The sequence below is a fragment of the Astyanax mexicanus genome, unplaced genomic scaffold (assembly GCF_023375975.1).
Source record: "Astyanax mexicanus isolate ESR-SI-001 unplaced genomic scaffold, AstMex3_surface scaffold_35, whole genome shotgun sequence".
In the NCBI taxonomy this organism is placed as follows: domain Eukaryota; kingdom Metazoa; phylum Chordata; class Actinopteri; order Characiformes; family Acestrorhamphidae; genus Astyanax; species Astyanax mexicanus.
Genome location: NW_026040045.1, coordinates 70,001 through 82,441, shown reverse-complemented (window position 1 = coordinate 82,441; position 12,441 = coordinate 70,001). Strand labels below are relative to the sequence as shown.

The following is a 12,441-nucleotide window of genomic DNA, read 5'->3' as shown; positions in this document are numbered from 1 at the left end:
ACACCCACTGAAGCACTGAACTGTTTAACTGTAAGTCCTTAACCTCGTTACTGTTTTCCTCAGTGCCTTTTTCTCTGAAATAAAAAGAACATTGTGTAAAAGGTATTTTACCTACAATAAGGAATCATAGGGAGTAGGGAGAAGGGACCATGTTGTGAACTGGACGCGCCCCACAGACGTGCCCTAGCAGCGCGCGCAGAGGAGCGGCTTATTTCTTGGTCTGAGGTAAGTGTGGCTAACAGTCACTGGAATGAGTTTAATGTGTGATAAAGGTGAAAATACAACAAAAAACGCCACGTTTAATGTCTTCTTCGTATATTTAGTTAGAAATCCGACAAATGAATATAAATCATACAGAATTATTTAGAAAAGAAAGGTTAAAATACTGTTATGTCTGTGTTTGTACAAACCTTGGTAGCTAGCGCTCTAGCTAACAGGCAGCTCAGAGTTAGCAGGCTAACTAGCGTTAGCTCCCTCAGAATAATACAGGGAATTCTAACATTTACACTCGTACACAGACCTCAGACACCTGAATATTTGCAGTCTGCCATGCACTGGTTTAAACCGGTTTAATCTGGTTTAAACCAATGTAAAGTGTTCTAAAGACTGACTGACTGAACACTACTGCAACGCTGCTGCAAATTTTCTCTTTCTCCATGATTATGTATGTACAATTACAAGCATTTAAACATTATTTTAACAGGTTCTGTTCCTGACTGGGGTTATCTATTATCATCACTGTTCAAAATCTACCGCAGACACAATCAATAGTATAAAGCTGCAGTCTTGGAGACTGCAGTTTTAGGACTAGCAGTTGTAGGACCCTTTGTTTTCGCGACACTGCCACCTAGCGAAATTAATGACTTACTATTCCTTAATATAATATCAATGTTTAACTACTTAAAGATTTAAAGGCTTATTTCACACAAATATCACCAATTCAGCTACTTACACTTTTAGTGTTTATTTCACCCAAATATTACTCAAATATGCCTTAGAACTCCCAACCACATATCAGAGAAACAAGAAAGACTTGGGCTATAATATTTAATATTAATATGTAACTTTATTTAATATCTGAAATGGATTCAAACTACTTTTCGGAAGATTGAAATCTTTTTGGAACTTCAAACTACTCTAGTGTCTATTAGAGCTGGGCGATATTGTAAAAAAAAAATCTCAATATTCTTCAAATATATGAGCAATTCTTAATTATGATTAAAAATGACAAATTTTCAGTTCTTATATATATATATATATATATATATATATATATATATATATATATTTAATTGTAAACAGACAGCACCATTTAAAATGAGGCAAACTCTAGTTCCTTTTAAAGTTAATTTTATTTTTTACAAATAGTAAGCAGCCCCCTTCAAACTTACATGCAGCTTTTATATTAAGGATGGTAAAAACATAACCTAATTGTTATATGCATCTTGAAAAGCAGACTTGATAATCTGTAAAATAAAAAAAAACATAAAATTATTATTATAAATGACAACACGTATTGTTTAAGATTATTAACTTAACTATATAGTTCATCAGTATTCATTAAATAAGTATTTATCGTTACACCCAAGAAAGTAGGCTAACGTTACACTGGTTTAATGTACTGAAACGTGGTAAACATATAATACAGACATTGTCATATTTTATATTTCAATCAATGTGCTAAGCAGAACTAATGATCATATCGTGCTATTCTTTCATTAAAAATATAACTAAAAGGCTAATAGATGTTTTGAAGCAAGCAATCCTAGGTTAACACGTAATGTTAGGTGCTTGTAATGCTTTTTAGGCTAAGGTTACATATACAGTCACATCCTGTGTAGATTACATTGATGTCTAATTCAAAACATCTGAATATTTTAATACTTTAAATTTAGGCTATAACTTGATTCACTTTCCGACTGTAATCCATCGTGTCCACGATCACTTTTTTAAAGTGGCAGTGTCGCGAAAACTGCAGGTCCTGAAACTTCGGGTCCTAAAACTGCAGTCTCCGAGGCTGCAGCTTTACCCTTCTCGACACAATTAGTAACAAGCTCTCTGTTCTAAATATTTTTAATAAATGTATTTGACTAAAATATTCTAAAGTCTGTCTAAGGGGTTTTGTATTATTCAGCATTAAACTTTAATTGTTAATTGTAAATTATAGCAAATTAGGGTGTTAAACATCTATTTTTTTATAAATGCCAATAAATGTTAACTCAACATTGCAATTTAAAAAAATCACAATTTTCTTAAAAAGATGTGTAATAAAATTAATAAAGTAATTAATAACTAATTAACACATTTTTAATAGTTATTGCTGTTACGGTATAAGTTGAAAATAATTTATTTATTTTCGGTTTTTAAAAGTAAGTAAGTTTTTGCCTGTTGACACACTAACAATGTTAACAACAGTAAAAATATGCTAGACATTTTAAATGTAAATTTTACTTAGTAAATTGTGGAGTGTACTGTAATGATTATAATAATAATAATAATACATTTAATTTATATAGCGCTTTTCAAGATTCTAAAAGACGCTTAAGTTTGCATCTGACATATAATTGACTTCATATTATTTATTGTGGTTGTGAGCTCAAAAAGAGTTACTAATTACTTCCTTTTTTAATTGTACAGGATCAAGAAAGCTGTGGCGTTATAGCACTTGTAAGTATAAACAATTGATCAATTTGAACAGTTAAATAATTCATAATTAGAAATGGAAAGATCTTAAAGTAAAGTCTGTGATCAGCCGATATTTCTCAATTTAGCCGATCCTCTGATCAGATAATATTAGTGAGATTAGGTTTATAGCAGCTCTGTGTAGCTCACTGTTCCTTGTTCAACAGCTAGATGTTACTCTTCACTAAATTCAATAGTATGTCTTTTTTAAAATCCTGCTTCACTAGCCTTAAGATTTACATTTGTTAGACAAATAATTTGTAGGCTGTAATTTATGTATGTATAAAACTTTTATCTGAATGTAGTTTATTTATTAGAGGTAGCTGTTAGAAGTTGTTAGAACAAAACCTAATGTTAGTGCAATTTGCATTTCTCTGTTTTTACAGGTCCCGAAAGTCCTTCTCCAAACTGACTCTGTTGAGAAAACGGCACCAAACTCACTCTGTTGAGAAAACGGCACCAAACTAACTCTGTTGAGAAAACGGCACCAAACTAACTCTGTTGAGAAAACGGCACCAAACTAACTCTGTTGAGAAAACGGCACCAAATTGACTCTGTTGAGAAAACGGCACAAAATTGACTCTGTTGAGAAAACGGCACCAAACTGACTCTGTTGAGAAAACGACACCAAATTGACTCTGTTGAGAAAACGGCACCAAACTGACTCTGTTGAGAAAACGGCACCAAACTGACACTGTTGTGAAAACAGAACAATTTGAGATAATATTGTTGTAAATCCATAACCATTTGAGATCAGACACTGTTGTGAATACAAAACACCCTTTGAAGACAGACATTTGTGAAAACGGAACCCTTTAAACACACTGTTGTGACAAGATAATCCTTTGAAGAGACCTTTTTCCTTATTTATCCTGTTAGTATTTTCTTGTGATTTGTTTCAGTTCTGGTGATCTAAAGAAGCAGACTATCTGAAGCTGAAGACCATCTCCATCTGGACCTTATCTGCATTTCAAGACTGTCAAACATCCACATCTTTACATTTAGTTAATTTCCTTGCCATTTTATTGCTTATTCATAATTTTAATCCAACTTTCATGTATTAACGACTGCATATTGCTTGTGGATTGGATTCCTTCTGTTTTTGAATTATAAGTACACTTTATTGTTATATTAAATATTGTGTGTGGATACTAAGTTTTTTCTGAATTTATTTTAGATCTATTTAAGCCTTATAAATAAGGTTGTTTCTTAAGAAACTATTTTTGCTTTTAGAAACTGACTCTAGTAAATTGATATCTTGAACCAACAAATATATCTTGGGTACTGAGTTTTGTAAGTGTGAAAATAATTTGATTAAATTGAGAAAAATATACATAGTCTTTGGGAAAACTGAAAGTCTTTAAAGAAACTTTGTAAGGGATATAAATATATATATATATATATCTCATCTGGATAAAGGTTCTCCAATCAGAAAAGGTATTATTCCCATTTCAATCCATATAGTTGTGGACATTTTGTTAGGTTGTTATATACCTTGGGTACTGAGTTTTGTAAGTGAAAAATTATTTGATTAAATTGAGGAAAAATATACACAGTCTTTGGAAAAAACAGAAAGTCTTTATTAAAGAATCGTTATAAGGGATCTATATCTTATCTGGATAAAAGTTCTTCAGTCAGAAAAGGTATTATACCCATTTCACTCCATATAGTTGTGAACATTTTGTAAGGTTGTTATATATCTTGGGTACTGAGTTTTGTAAGTGTGAAAAATAATTTGATTAAATTGAGGAAACATATACACAGTTTTTGGAAAAAACTGAAAGTCTTTTTTAAAATAACATTGTAAGGGATATATATCTCATCTGGATAAAGGTTCTCCAATCAGAAAAGGTATTATACCCATTTTACTCCATATAGTTGTGGACATTTTGTTAGGTTGTTATTTGAGGTACTTGCTATACAGCAGTAACAAACTAATCAAGCAAAAGTAGCTAAACAATATATTTGAGTAGTCAACAATAAAACTGCAAGAACGTCTTAGTTTTACTGGGTAAGATTTACATTTTTTATACTAAAGTTTATTGTGGTATACTGTTAAAACTAAAAAATGCCGAGGAAAAGCAAGAAAGCCATCGCAGCAAAGCAGCGTGAGGCAGCAAAGGTAAAACCTGGAAGTGCTGAACAGCCGGTAAACAATGTTAGTGCACACGTGACCACAGTCTGTGCATTTCATAATCAAGACGATGACCGCTATAAGCTGTAGTAATGTAAGTAAGTAATGTATAACAAGACCATGGTAATGGAAGCAAGAGTGGAAAAGCTTACAGCACCTGGTATTCCCAGGTGGTCTCCCATCCAAGTACTAACCAGGCCAAACCCTGCTTAGCTTCCGAGATCAGACGAGATCGGGCGTTCTCAGGGTAGTGTGACCGTAAGCCATTGCAGAGCTCTCATCAAGACTACTTATGCAACTTCATCTATGTTGGGTTTCAGATAACAAACTAGTAATGTATAACAAGACCATGGTAATGGAAGCAAGAGGGGAAAAGCTTACAGCACCTGGTATTCCCAGGTGGTCTCCCATCCAAGTACTAACCAGGCCAAACCCTGCTTAGCTTCCGAGATCAGACGAGATCGGGCGTTCTCAGGGTAGTGTGACCGTAAGCCATTGCAGAGCTCTCATCAAGACTACTTATGCAACTTCATCTATGTTGGGTTTCAGATAACAAACTAGTAATGTATAACAAGACCATGGTAATGGAAGCAAGAGGGGAAAAGCTTACAGCACCTGGTATTCCCAGGTGGTCTCCCATCCAAGTACTAACCAGGCCAAACCCTGCTTAGCTTCCGAGATCAGACGAGATCGGGCGTTCTCAGGGTAGTGTGACCGTAAGCCATTGCAGAGCTCTCATCAAGACTACTTATGCAACTTCATCTATGTTGGGTTTCAGATAACAAACTAGTAATGTATAACAAGACCATGGTAATGGAAGCAAGAGGGGAAAAGCTTACAGCACCTGGTATTCCCAGGTGGTCTCCCATCCAAGTACTAACCAGGCCAAACCCTGCTTAGCTTCCGAGATCAGACGAGATCGGGCGTTCTCAGGGTAGTGTGACCGTAAGCCATTGCAGAGCTCTCATCAAGACTACTTATGCAACTTCATCTATGTTGGGTTTCAGATAACAAACTAGTAATGTATAACAAGACCATGGTAATGGAAGCAAGAGGGGAAAAGCTTACAGCACCTGGTATTCCCAGGTGGTCTCCCATCCAAGTACTAACCAGGCCAAACCCTGCTTAGCTTCCGAGATCAGACGAGATCGGGCTTTCTCAGGGTAGTGTGACCGTAAGCCATTGCAGAGCTCTCATCAAGACTACTTATGCAACTTCATCTATGTTGGGTTTCAGATAACAAACTAGTAATGTATAACAAGACCATGGTAACGGAAGCAAGAGGGGAAAAGCTTACAGCACCTGGTATTCTCAGGTGGTCTCCCATCCAAGTACTAAACAGGCCAAACCCTGCTTAGCTTCCGAGATCAGACGAGATCGGGCGTTCTCAGGGTAGTGTGACCGTAAGCCATTGCAGAGCTCTCATCAAGACTACTTATGCAACTTCATCTATGTTGGGTTTCAGATAACAAACTAGTAATGTATAACAAGACCATGGTAATGGAAGCAAGAGGGGAAAAGCTTACAGCACCTGGTATTCTCAGGTGGTCTCCCATCCAAGTACTAACCAGGCCAAACCCTGCTTAGCTTCCGAGATCAGACGAGATCGGGCGTTCTCAGGGTAGTGTGACCGTAAGCCATTGCAGAGCTCTCATCAAGACTACTTATGCAACTTCATCTATGTTGGGTTTCAGATAACAAACTAGTAATGTATAACAAGACCATGGTAATGGAAGCAAGAGGGGAAAAGCTTACAGCACCTGGTATTCCCAGGTGGTCTCCCATCCAAGTACTAACCAGGCCAAACCCTGCTTAGCTTCCGAGATCAGACGAGATCGGGCGTTCTCAGGGTAGTGTGACCGTAAGCCGTTGCAGAGCTCTCATCAAGACTACTTATGCAACTTCCTCTATGTTGGGTTTCAGATAACAAACTAGTAATGTATAACAAGACCATGGTAATGGAAGCAAGAGGGGAAAAGCTTACAGCACCTGGTATTCTCAGGTGGTCTCCCATCCAAGTACTAACCAGGCCAAACCCTGCTTAGCTTCCGAGATCAGACGAGATCGGGCGTTCTCAGGGTAGTGTGACCGTAAGCCATTGCAGAGCTCTCATCAAGACTACTTATGCAACTTCATCTATGTTGGGTTTCAGATAACATACTAGTAATGTATAACAAGACCATGGTAATGGAAGCAAGAGGGGAAAAGCATACAGCACCTGGTATTCTCAGGTGGTCTCCCATCCAAGTACTAACCAGGCCAAACCCTGCTTAGCTTCCGAGATCAGACGAGATCGGGCGTTCTCAGGGTAGTGTGACCGTAAGCCATTGCAGAGCTCTCATCAAGACTACTTATGCAACTTCATCTATGTTGGGTTTCAGATAACAAACTAGTAATGTATAACAAGACCATGGTAATGGAAGCAAGAGGGGAAAAGCTTACAGCACCTGGTATTCCCAGGTGGTCTCCCATCCAAGTACTAACCAGGCCAAACCCTGCTTAGCTTCCGAGATCAGACGAGATCGGGCGTTCTCAGGGTAGTGTGACCGTAAGCCATTGCAGAGCTCTCATCAAGACTACTTATGCAACTTCATCTATGTTGGGTTTCAGATAACAAACTAGTAATGTATAACAAGACCATGGTAATGGAAGCAAGAGGGGAAAAGCTTACAGCACCTGGTATTCCCAGGTGGTCTCCCATCCAAGTACTAACCAGGCCAAACCCTGCTTAGCTTCCGAGATCAGACGAGATCGGGCGTTCTCAGGGTAGTGTGACCGTAAGCCATTGCAGAGCTCTCATCAAGACTACTTATGCAACTTCATCTATGTTGGGTTTCAGATAACAAACTAGTAATGTATAACAAGACCATGGTAATGGAAGCAAGAGGGGAAAAGCTTACAGCACCTGGTATTCCCAGGTGGTCTCCCATCCAAGTACTAACCAGGCCAAACCCTGCTTAGCTTCCGAGATCAGACGAGATCGGGCTTTCTCAGGGTAGTGTGACCGTAAGCCATTGCAGAGCTCTCATCAAGACTACTTATGCAACTTCATCTATGTTGGGTTTCAGATAACAAACTAGTAATGTATAACAAGACCATGGTAATGGAAGCAAGAGGGGAAAAGCTTACAGCACCTGGTATTCTCAGGTGGTCTCCCATCCAAGTACTAAACAGGCCAAACCCTGCTTAGCTTCCGAGATCAGACGAGATCGGGCGTTCTCAGGGTAGTGTGACCGTAAGCCATTGCAGAGCTCTCATCAAGACTACTTATGCAACTTCATCTATGTTGGGTTTCAGATAACAAACTAGTAATGTATAACAAGACCATGGTAATGGAAGCAAGAGGGGAAAAGCTTACAGCACCTGGTATTCTCAGGTGGTCTCCCATCCAAGTACTAACCAGGCCAAACCCTGCTTAGCTTCCGAGATCAGACGAGATCGGGCGTTCTCAGGGTAGTGTGACCGTAAGCCATTGCAGAGCTCTCATCAAGACTACTTATGCAACTTCATCTATGTTGGGTTTCAGATAACAAACTAGTAATGTATAACAAGACCATGGTAATGGAAGCAAGAGGGGAAAAGCTTACAGCACCTGGTATTCCCAGGTGGTCTCCCATCCAAGTACTAACCAGGCCAAACCCTGCTTAGCTTCCGAGATCAGACGAGATCGGGCGTTCTCAGGGTAGTGTGACCGTAAGCCGTTGCAGAGCTCTCATCAAGACTACTTATGCAACTTCCTCTATGTTGGGTTTCAGATAACAAACTAGTAATGTATAACAAGACCATGGTAATGGAAGCAAGAGGGGAAAAGCTTACAGCACCTGGTATTCTCAGGTGGTCTCCCATCCAAGTACTAACCAGGCCAAACCCTGCTTAGCTTCCGAGATCAGACGAGATCGGGCGTTCTCAGGGTAGTGTGACCGTAAGCCATTGCAGAGCTCTCATCAAGACTACTTATGCAACTTCATCTATGTTGGGTTTCAGATAACAAACTAGTAATGTATAACAAGACCATGGTAATGGAAGCAAGAGGGGAAAAGCATACAGCACCTGGTATTCTCAGGTGGTCTCCCATCCAAGTACTAACCAGGCCAAACCCTGCTTAGCTTCCGAGATCAGACGAGATCGGGCGTTCTCAGGGTAGTGTGACCGTAAGCCATTGCAGAGCTCTCATCAAGACTACTTATGCAACTTCATCTATGTTGGGTTTCAGATAACAAACTAGTAATGTATAACAAGACCATGGTAATGGAAGCAAGAGGGGAAAAGCTTACAGCACCTGGTATTCCCAGGTGGTCTCCCATCCAAGTACTAACCAGGCCAAACCCTGCTTAGCTTCCGAGATCAGACGAGATCGGGCGTTCTCAGGGTAGTGTGACCGTAAGCCGTTGCAGAGCTCTCATCAAGACTACTTATGCAACTTCCTCTATGTTGGGTTTCAGATAACAAACTAGTAATGTATAACAAGACCATGGTAATGGAAGCAAGAGGGGAAAAGCTTACAGCACCTGGTATTCTCAGGTGGTCTCCCATCCAAGTACTAACCAGGCCAAACCCTGCTTAGCTTCCGAGATCAGACGAGATCGGGTGTTCTCAGGGTAGTGTGACCGTAAGCCATTGCAGAGCTCTCATCAAGACTACTTATGCAACTTCATCTATGTTGGGTTTCAGATAACAAACTAGTAATGTATAACAAGACCATGGTAATGGAAGCAAGAGGGGAAAAGCATACAGCACCTGGTATTCTCAGGTGGTCTCCCATCCAAGTACTAACCAGGCCAAACCCTGCTTAGCTTCCGAGATCAGACGAGATCTGGCGTTCTCAGGGTAGTGTGACCGTAAGCCATTGCAGAGCTCTCATCAAGACTACTTATGCAACTTCATCTATGTTGGGTTTCAGATAACAAACTAGTAATGTATAACAAGACCATGGTAATGGAAGCAAGAGGGGAAAAGCTTACAGCACCTGGTATTCCCAGGTGGTCTCCCATCCAAGTACTAACCAGGCCAAACCCTGCTTAGCTTCCGAGATCAGACGAGATCGGGCGTTCTCAGGGTAGTGTGACCGTAAGCCATTGCAGAGCTCTCATCAAGACTAATTATGCAACTTCCTCTATGTTGGGTTTCAGATAACAAACTAGTAATGTATAACAAGACCATGGTAATGGAAGCAAGAGGGGAAAAGCTTACAGCACCTGGTATTCCCAGGTGGTCTCCCATCCAAGTACTAACCAGGCCAAACCCTGCTCAGCTTCCGAGATCAGACGAGATCGGGCGTTCTCAGGGTAGTGTGACCGTAAGCCATTGCAAGGCTCTCATCAAGACTACTTATGCAACTTCATCTATGTTGGGTTTCAGATAACAAACTAGTAATGTATAACAAGACCATGGTAATGGAAGCAAGAGGGGAAAAGCTTACAGCACCTGGTATTCCCAGGTGGTCTCCCATCCAAGTACTAACCAGGCCAAACCCTGCTCAGCTTCCGAGATCAGACGAGATCGGGCGTTCTCAGGGTAGTGTGACCGTAAGCCATTGCAGAGCTCTCATCAAGACTACTTATGCAACTTCATCTATGTTGGGTTTCAGATAACAAACTAGTAATGTATAACAAGACCATGGTAATGGAAGCAAGAGGGGAAAAGCTTACAGCACCTGGTATTCCCAGGTGGTCTCCCATCCAAGTACTAACCAGGCCAAACCCTGCTTAGCTTCCGAGATCAGACGAGATCGGGCGTTCTCAGGGTAGTGTGACCGTAAGCCATTGCAGAGCTCTCATCAAGACTACTTATGCAACTTCATCTATGTTGGGTTTCAGATAACAAACTAGTAATGTATAACAAGACCATGGTAATGGAAGCAAGAGGGGAAAAGCTTACAGCACCTGGTATTCCCAGGTGGTCTCCCATCCAAGTACTAACCAGGCCAAACCCTGCTCAGCTTCCGAGATCAGACGAGATCGGGCGTTCTCAGGGTAGTGTGACCGTAAGCCATTGCAAGGCTCTCATCAAGACTACTTATGCAACTTCATCTATGTTGGGTTTCAGATAACAAACTAGTAATGTATAACAAGACCATGGTAATGGAAGCAAGAGGGGAAAAGCTTACAGCACCTGGTATTCCCAGGTGGTCTCCCATCCAAGTACTAACCAGGCCAAACCCTGCTCAGCTTCCGAGATCAGACGAGATCGGGCGTTCTCAGGGTAGTGTGACCGTAAGCCATTGCAGAGCTCTCATCAAGACTACTTATGCAACTTCATCTATGTTGGGTTTCAGATAACAAACTAGTAATGTATAACAAGACCATGGTAATGGAAGCAAGAGGGGAAAAGCTTACAGCACCTGGTATTCCCAGGTGGTCTCCCATCCAAGTACTAACCAGGCCAAACCCTGCTTAGCTTCCGAGATCAGACGAGATCGGGCGTTCTCAGGGTAGTGTGACCGTAAGCCATTGCAGAGCTCTCATCAAGACTACTTATGCAACTTCATCTATGTTGGGTTTCAGATAACAAACTAGTAATGTATAACAAGACCATGGTAATGGAAGCAAGAGGGGAAAAGCTTACAGCACCTGGTATTCCCAGGTGGTCTCCCATCCAAGTACTAACCAGGCCAAACCCTGCTTAGCTTCCGAGATCAGACGAGATCGGGCGTTCTCAGGGTAGTGTGACCGTAAGCCATTGCAGAGCTCTCATCAAGACTACTTATGCAACTTCATCTATGTTGGGTTTCAGATAACAAACTAGTAATGTATAACAAGACCATGGTAATGGAAGCAAGAGGGGAAAAGCTTACAGCACCTGGTATTCCCAGGTGGTCTCCCATCCAAGTACTAACCAGGCCAAACCCTGCTTAGCTTCCGAGATCAGACGAGATCGGGCGTTCTCAGGGTAGTGTGACCGTAAGCCATTGCAGAGCTCTCATCAAGACTACTTATGCAACTTCATCTATGTTGGGTTTCAGATAACAAACTAGTAATGTATAACAAGACCATGGTAATGGAAGCAAGAGGGGAAAAGCTTACAGCACCTGGTATTCCCAGGTGGTCTCCCATCCAAGTACTAACCAGGCCAAACCCTGCTTAGCTTCCGAGATCAGATGAGATCGGGCGTTCTCAGGGTAGTGTGACCGTAAGCCATTGCAGAGCTCTCATCAAGACTACTTATGCAACTTCATCTATGTTGGGTTTCAGATAACAAACTAGTAATGTATAACAAGACCATGGTAATGGAAGCAAGAGGGGAAAAGCTTACAGCACCTGGTATTCCCAGGTGGTCTCCCATCCAAGTACTAACCAGGCCAAACCCTGCTTAGCTTCCGAGATCAGACGAGATCGGGCGTTCTCAGGGTAGTGTGACCGTAAGCCATTGCAGAGCTCTCATCAAGACTACTTATGCAACTTCATCTATGTTGGGTTTCAGATAACAAACTAGTAATGTATAACAAGACCATGGTAATGGAAGCAAGAGGGGAAAAGCTTACAGCACCTGGTATTCCCAGGTGGTCTCCCATCCAAGTACTAACCAGGCCAAACCCTGCTTAGCTTCCGAGATCAGACGAGATCGGGCGTTCTCAGGGTAGTGTGACCGTAAGCCATTGCAGAGCTCTCATCAAGACTACTTATGCA

The 12,441-nt window shown here is 40.8% G+C and overlaps 1 long non-coding RNA gene and 33 other non-coding genes across 34 annotated transcripts; 1 reads left to right on the top strand and 33 right to left on the bottom strand.

Annotated features, from left to right (window-relative positions):
- The first annotated feature begins 2,582 nt into the window (after window positions 1-2,582).
- On the top strand, window positions 2,583-3,837 carry LOC125790233 (uncharacterized). Its single transcript, XR_007430032.1, has 2 exons — window positions 2,583-2,667; window positions 3,069-3,837. It is a non-coding gene; the product is annotated as an uncharacterized LOC125790233 (long non-coding RNA).
- A 1,124-nt stretch (window positions 3,838-4,961) lies between these two features.
- LOC125790425 (5S ribosomal RNA) lies at window positions 4,962-5,080 on the bottom strand. The gene has a single exon (XR_007430217.1). It is a non-coding gene; the product is annotated as a 5S ribosomal RNA (ribosomal RNA).
- Window positions 5,081-5,190: 110 nt separating this feature from the next.
- On the bottom strand, window positions 5,191-5,309 carry LOC125790424 (5S ribosomal RNA). The gene has a single exon (XR_007430216.1). It is a non-coding gene; the product is annotated as a 5S ribosomal RNA (ribosomal RNA).
- Window positions 5,310-5,419: 110 nt separating this feature from the next.
- Window positions 5,420-5,538, bottom strand: LOC125790423 (5S ribosomal RNA). Its single transcript, XR_007430215.1, has one exon. It is a non-coding gene; the product is annotated as a 5S ribosomal RNA (ribosomal RNA).
- Window positions 5,539-5,648: 110 nt separating this feature from the next.
- Window positions 5,649-5,767, bottom strand: LOC125790422 (5S ribosomal RNA). The gene has a single exon (XR_007430214.1). It is a non-coding gene; the product is annotated as a 5S ribosomal RNA (ribosomal RNA).
- Window positions 5,768-5,877: 110 nt separating this feature from the next.
- On the bottom strand, window positions 5,878-5,996 carry LOC125790537 (5S ribosomal RNA). The gene has a single exon (XR_007430329.1). It is a non-coding gene; the product is annotated as a 5S ribosomal RNA (ribosomal RNA).
- A 110-nt stretch (window positions 5,997-6,106) lies between these two features.
- LOC125790503 (5S ribosomal RNA) lies at window positions 6,107-6,225 on the bottom strand. Its single transcript, XR_007430295.1, has one exon. It is a non-coding gene; the product is annotated as a 5S ribosomal RNA (ribosomal RNA).
- Window positions 6,226-6,335: 110 nt separating this feature from the next.
- On the bottom strand, window positions 6,336-6,454 carry LOC125790444 (5S ribosomal RNA). Its single transcript, XR_007430236.1, has one exon. It is a non-coding gene; the product is annotated as a 5S ribosomal RNA (ribosomal RNA).
- Window positions 6,455-6,564: 110 nt separating this feature from the next.
- Window positions 6,565-6,683, bottom strand: LOC125790421 (5S ribosomal RNA). Its single transcript, XR_007430213.1, has one exon. It is a non-coding gene; the product is annotated as a 5S ribosomal RNA (ribosomal RNA).
- Window positions 6,684-6,793: 110 nt separating this feature from the next.
- Window positions 6,794-6,912, bottom strand: LOC125790443 (5S ribosomal RNA). Its single transcript, XR_007430235.1, has one exon. It is a non-coding gene; the product is annotated as a 5S ribosomal RNA (ribosomal RNA).
- Window positions 6,913-7,022: 110 nt separating this feature from the next.
- On the bottom strand, window positions 7,023-7,141 carry LOC125790523 (5S ribosomal RNA). The gene has a single exon (XR_007430315.1). It is a non-coding gene; the product is annotated as a 5S ribosomal RNA (ribosomal RNA).
- A 110-nt stretch (window positions 7,142-7,251) lies between these two features.
- Window positions 7,252-7,370, bottom strand: LOC125790420 (5S ribosomal RNA). The gene has a single exon (XR_007430212.1). It is a non-coding gene; the product is annotated as a 5S ribosomal RNA (ribosomal RNA).
- Window positions 7,371-7,480: 110 nt separating this feature from the next.
- On the bottom strand, window positions 7,481-7,599 carry LOC125790419 (5S ribosomal RNA). The gene has a single exon (XR_007430211.1). It is a non-coding gene; the product is annotated as a 5S ribosomal RNA (ribosomal RNA).
- Window positions 7,600-7,709: 110 nt separating this feature from the next.
- LOC125790536 (5S ribosomal RNA) lies at window positions 7,710-7,828 on the bottom strand. Its single transcript, XR_007430328.1, has one exon. It is a non-coding gene; the product is annotated as a 5S ribosomal RNA (ribosomal RNA).
- A 110-nt stretch (window positions 7,829-7,938) lies between these two features.
- LOC125790502 (5S ribosomal RNA) lies at window positions 7,939-8,057 on the bottom strand. Its single transcript, XR_007430294.1, has one exon. It is a non-coding gene; the product is annotated as a 5S ribosomal RNA (ribosomal RNA).
- A 110-nt stretch (window positions 8,058-8,167) lies between these two features.
- On the bottom strand, window positions 8,168-8,286 carry LOC125790442 (5S ribosomal RNA). Its single transcript, XR_007430234.1, has one exon. It is a non-coding gene; the product is annotated as a 5S ribosomal RNA (ribosomal RNA).
- A 110-nt stretch (window positions 8,287-8,396) lies between these two features.
- On the bottom strand, window positions 8,397-8,515 carry LOC125790417 (5S ribosomal RNA). Its single transcript, XR_007430209.1, has one exon. It is a non-coding gene; the product is annotated as a 5S ribosomal RNA (ribosomal RNA).
- A 110-nt stretch (window positions 8,516-8,625) lies between these two features.
- On the bottom strand, window positions 8,626-8,744 carry LOC125790441 (5S ribosomal RNA). Its single transcript, XR_007430233.1, has one exon. It is a non-coding gene; the product is annotated as a 5S ribosomal RNA (ribosomal RNA).
- A 110-nt stretch (window positions 8,745-8,854) lies between these two features.
- On the bottom strand, window positions 8,855-8,973 carry LOC125790522 (5S ribosomal RNA). Its single transcript, XR_007430314.1, has one exon. It is a non-coding gene; the product is annotated as a 5S ribosomal RNA (ribosomal RNA).
- Window positions 8,974-9,083: 110 nt separating this feature from the next.
- Window positions 9,084-9,202, bottom strand: LOC125790416 (5S ribosomal RNA). Its single transcript, XR_007430208.1, has one exon. It is a non-coding gene; the product is annotated as a 5S ribosomal RNA (ribosomal RNA).
- Window positions 9,203-9,312: 110 nt separating this feature from the next.
- LOC125790296 (5S ribosomal RNA) lies at window positions 9,313-9,431 on the bottom strand. Its single transcript, XR_007430088.1, has one exon. It is a non-coding gene; the product is annotated as a 5S ribosomal RNA (ribosomal RNA).
- Window positions 9,432-9,541: 110 nt separating this feature from the next.
- On the bottom strand, window positions 9,542-9,660 carry LOC125790637 (5S ribosomal RNA). Its single transcript, XR_007430429.1, has one exon. It is a non-coding gene; the product is annotated as a 5S ribosomal RNA (ribosomal RNA).
- Window positions 9,661-9,770: 110 nt separating this feature from the next.
- On the bottom strand, window positions 9,771-9,889 carry LOC125790415 (5S ribosomal RNA). The gene has a single exon (XR_007430207.1). It is a non-coding gene; the product is annotated as a 5S ribosomal RNA (ribosomal RNA).
- A 110-nt stretch (window positions 9,890-9,999) lies between these two features.
- On the bottom strand, window positions 10,000-10,118 carry LOC125790569 (5S ribosomal RNA). The gene has a single exon (XR_007430361.1). It is a non-coding gene; the product is annotated as a 5S ribosomal RNA (ribosomal RNA).
- Window positions 10,119-10,228: 110 nt separating this feature from the next.
- On the bottom strand, window positions 10,229-10,347 carry LOC125790568 (5S ribosomal RNA). The gene has a single exon (XR_007430360.1). It is a non-coding gene; the product is annotated as a 5S ribosomal RNA (ribosomal RNA).
- Window positions 10,348-10,457: 110 nt separating this feature from the next.
- LOC125790414 (5S ribosomal RNA) lies at window positions 10,458-10,576 on the bottom strand. Its single transcript, XR_007430206.1, has one exon. It is a non-coding gene; the product is annotated as a 5S ribosomal RNA (ribosomal RNA).
- Window positions 10,577-10,686: 110 nt separating this feature from the next.
- On the bottom strand, window positions 10,687-10,805 carry LOC125790567 (5S ribosomal RNA). Its single transcript, XR_007430359.1, has one exon. It is a non-coding gene; the product is annotated as a 5S ribosomal RNA (ribosomal RNA).
- Window positions 10,806-10,915: 110 nt separating this feature from the next.
- On the bottom strand, window positions 10,916-11,034 carry LOC125790566 (5S ribosomal RNA). The gene has a single exon (XR_007430358.1). It is a non-coding gene; the product is annotated as a 5S ribosomal RNA (ribosomal RNA).
- A 110-nt stretch (window positions 11,035-11,144) lies between these two features.
- Window positions 11,145-11,263, bottom strand: LOC125790413 (5S ribosomal RNA). The gene has a single exon (XR_007430205.1). It is a non-coding gene; the product is annotated as a 5S ribosomal RNA (ribosomal RNA).
- A 110-nt stretch (window positions 11,264-11,373) lies between these two features.
- On the bottom strand, window positions 11,374-11,492 carry LOC125790412 (5S ribosomal RNA). The gene has a single exon (XR_007430204.1). It is a non-coding gene; the product is annotated as a 5S ribosomal RNA (ribosomal RNA).
- A 110-nt stretch (window positions 11,493-11,602) lies between these two features.
- On the bottom strand, window positions 11,603-11,721 carry LOC125790411 (5S ribosomal RNA). The gene has a single exon (XR_007430203.1). It is a non-coding gene; the product is annotated as a 5S ribosomal RNA (ribosomal RNA).
- A 110-nt stretch (window positions 11,722-11,831) lies between these two features.
- Window positions 11,832-11,950, bottom strand: LOC125790723 (5S ribosomal RNA). The gene has a single exon (XR_007430479.1). It is a non-coding gene; the product is annotated as a 5S ribosomal RNA (ribosomal RNA).
- Window positions 11,951-12,060: 110 nt separating this feature from the next.
- On the bottom strand, window positions 12,061-12,179 carry LOC125790410 (5S ribosomal RNA). Its single transcript, XR_007430202.1, has one exon. It is a non-coding gene; the product is annotated as a 5S ribosomal RNA (ribosomal RNA).
- Window positions 12,180-12,289: 110 nt separating this feature from the next.
- Window positions 12,290-12,408, bottom strand: LOC125790409 (5S ribosomal RNA). The gene has a single exon (XR_007430201.1). It is a non-coding gene; the product is annotated as a 5S ribosomal RNA (ribosomal RNA).
- Window positions 12,409-12,441: the final 33 nt, after the last annotated feature.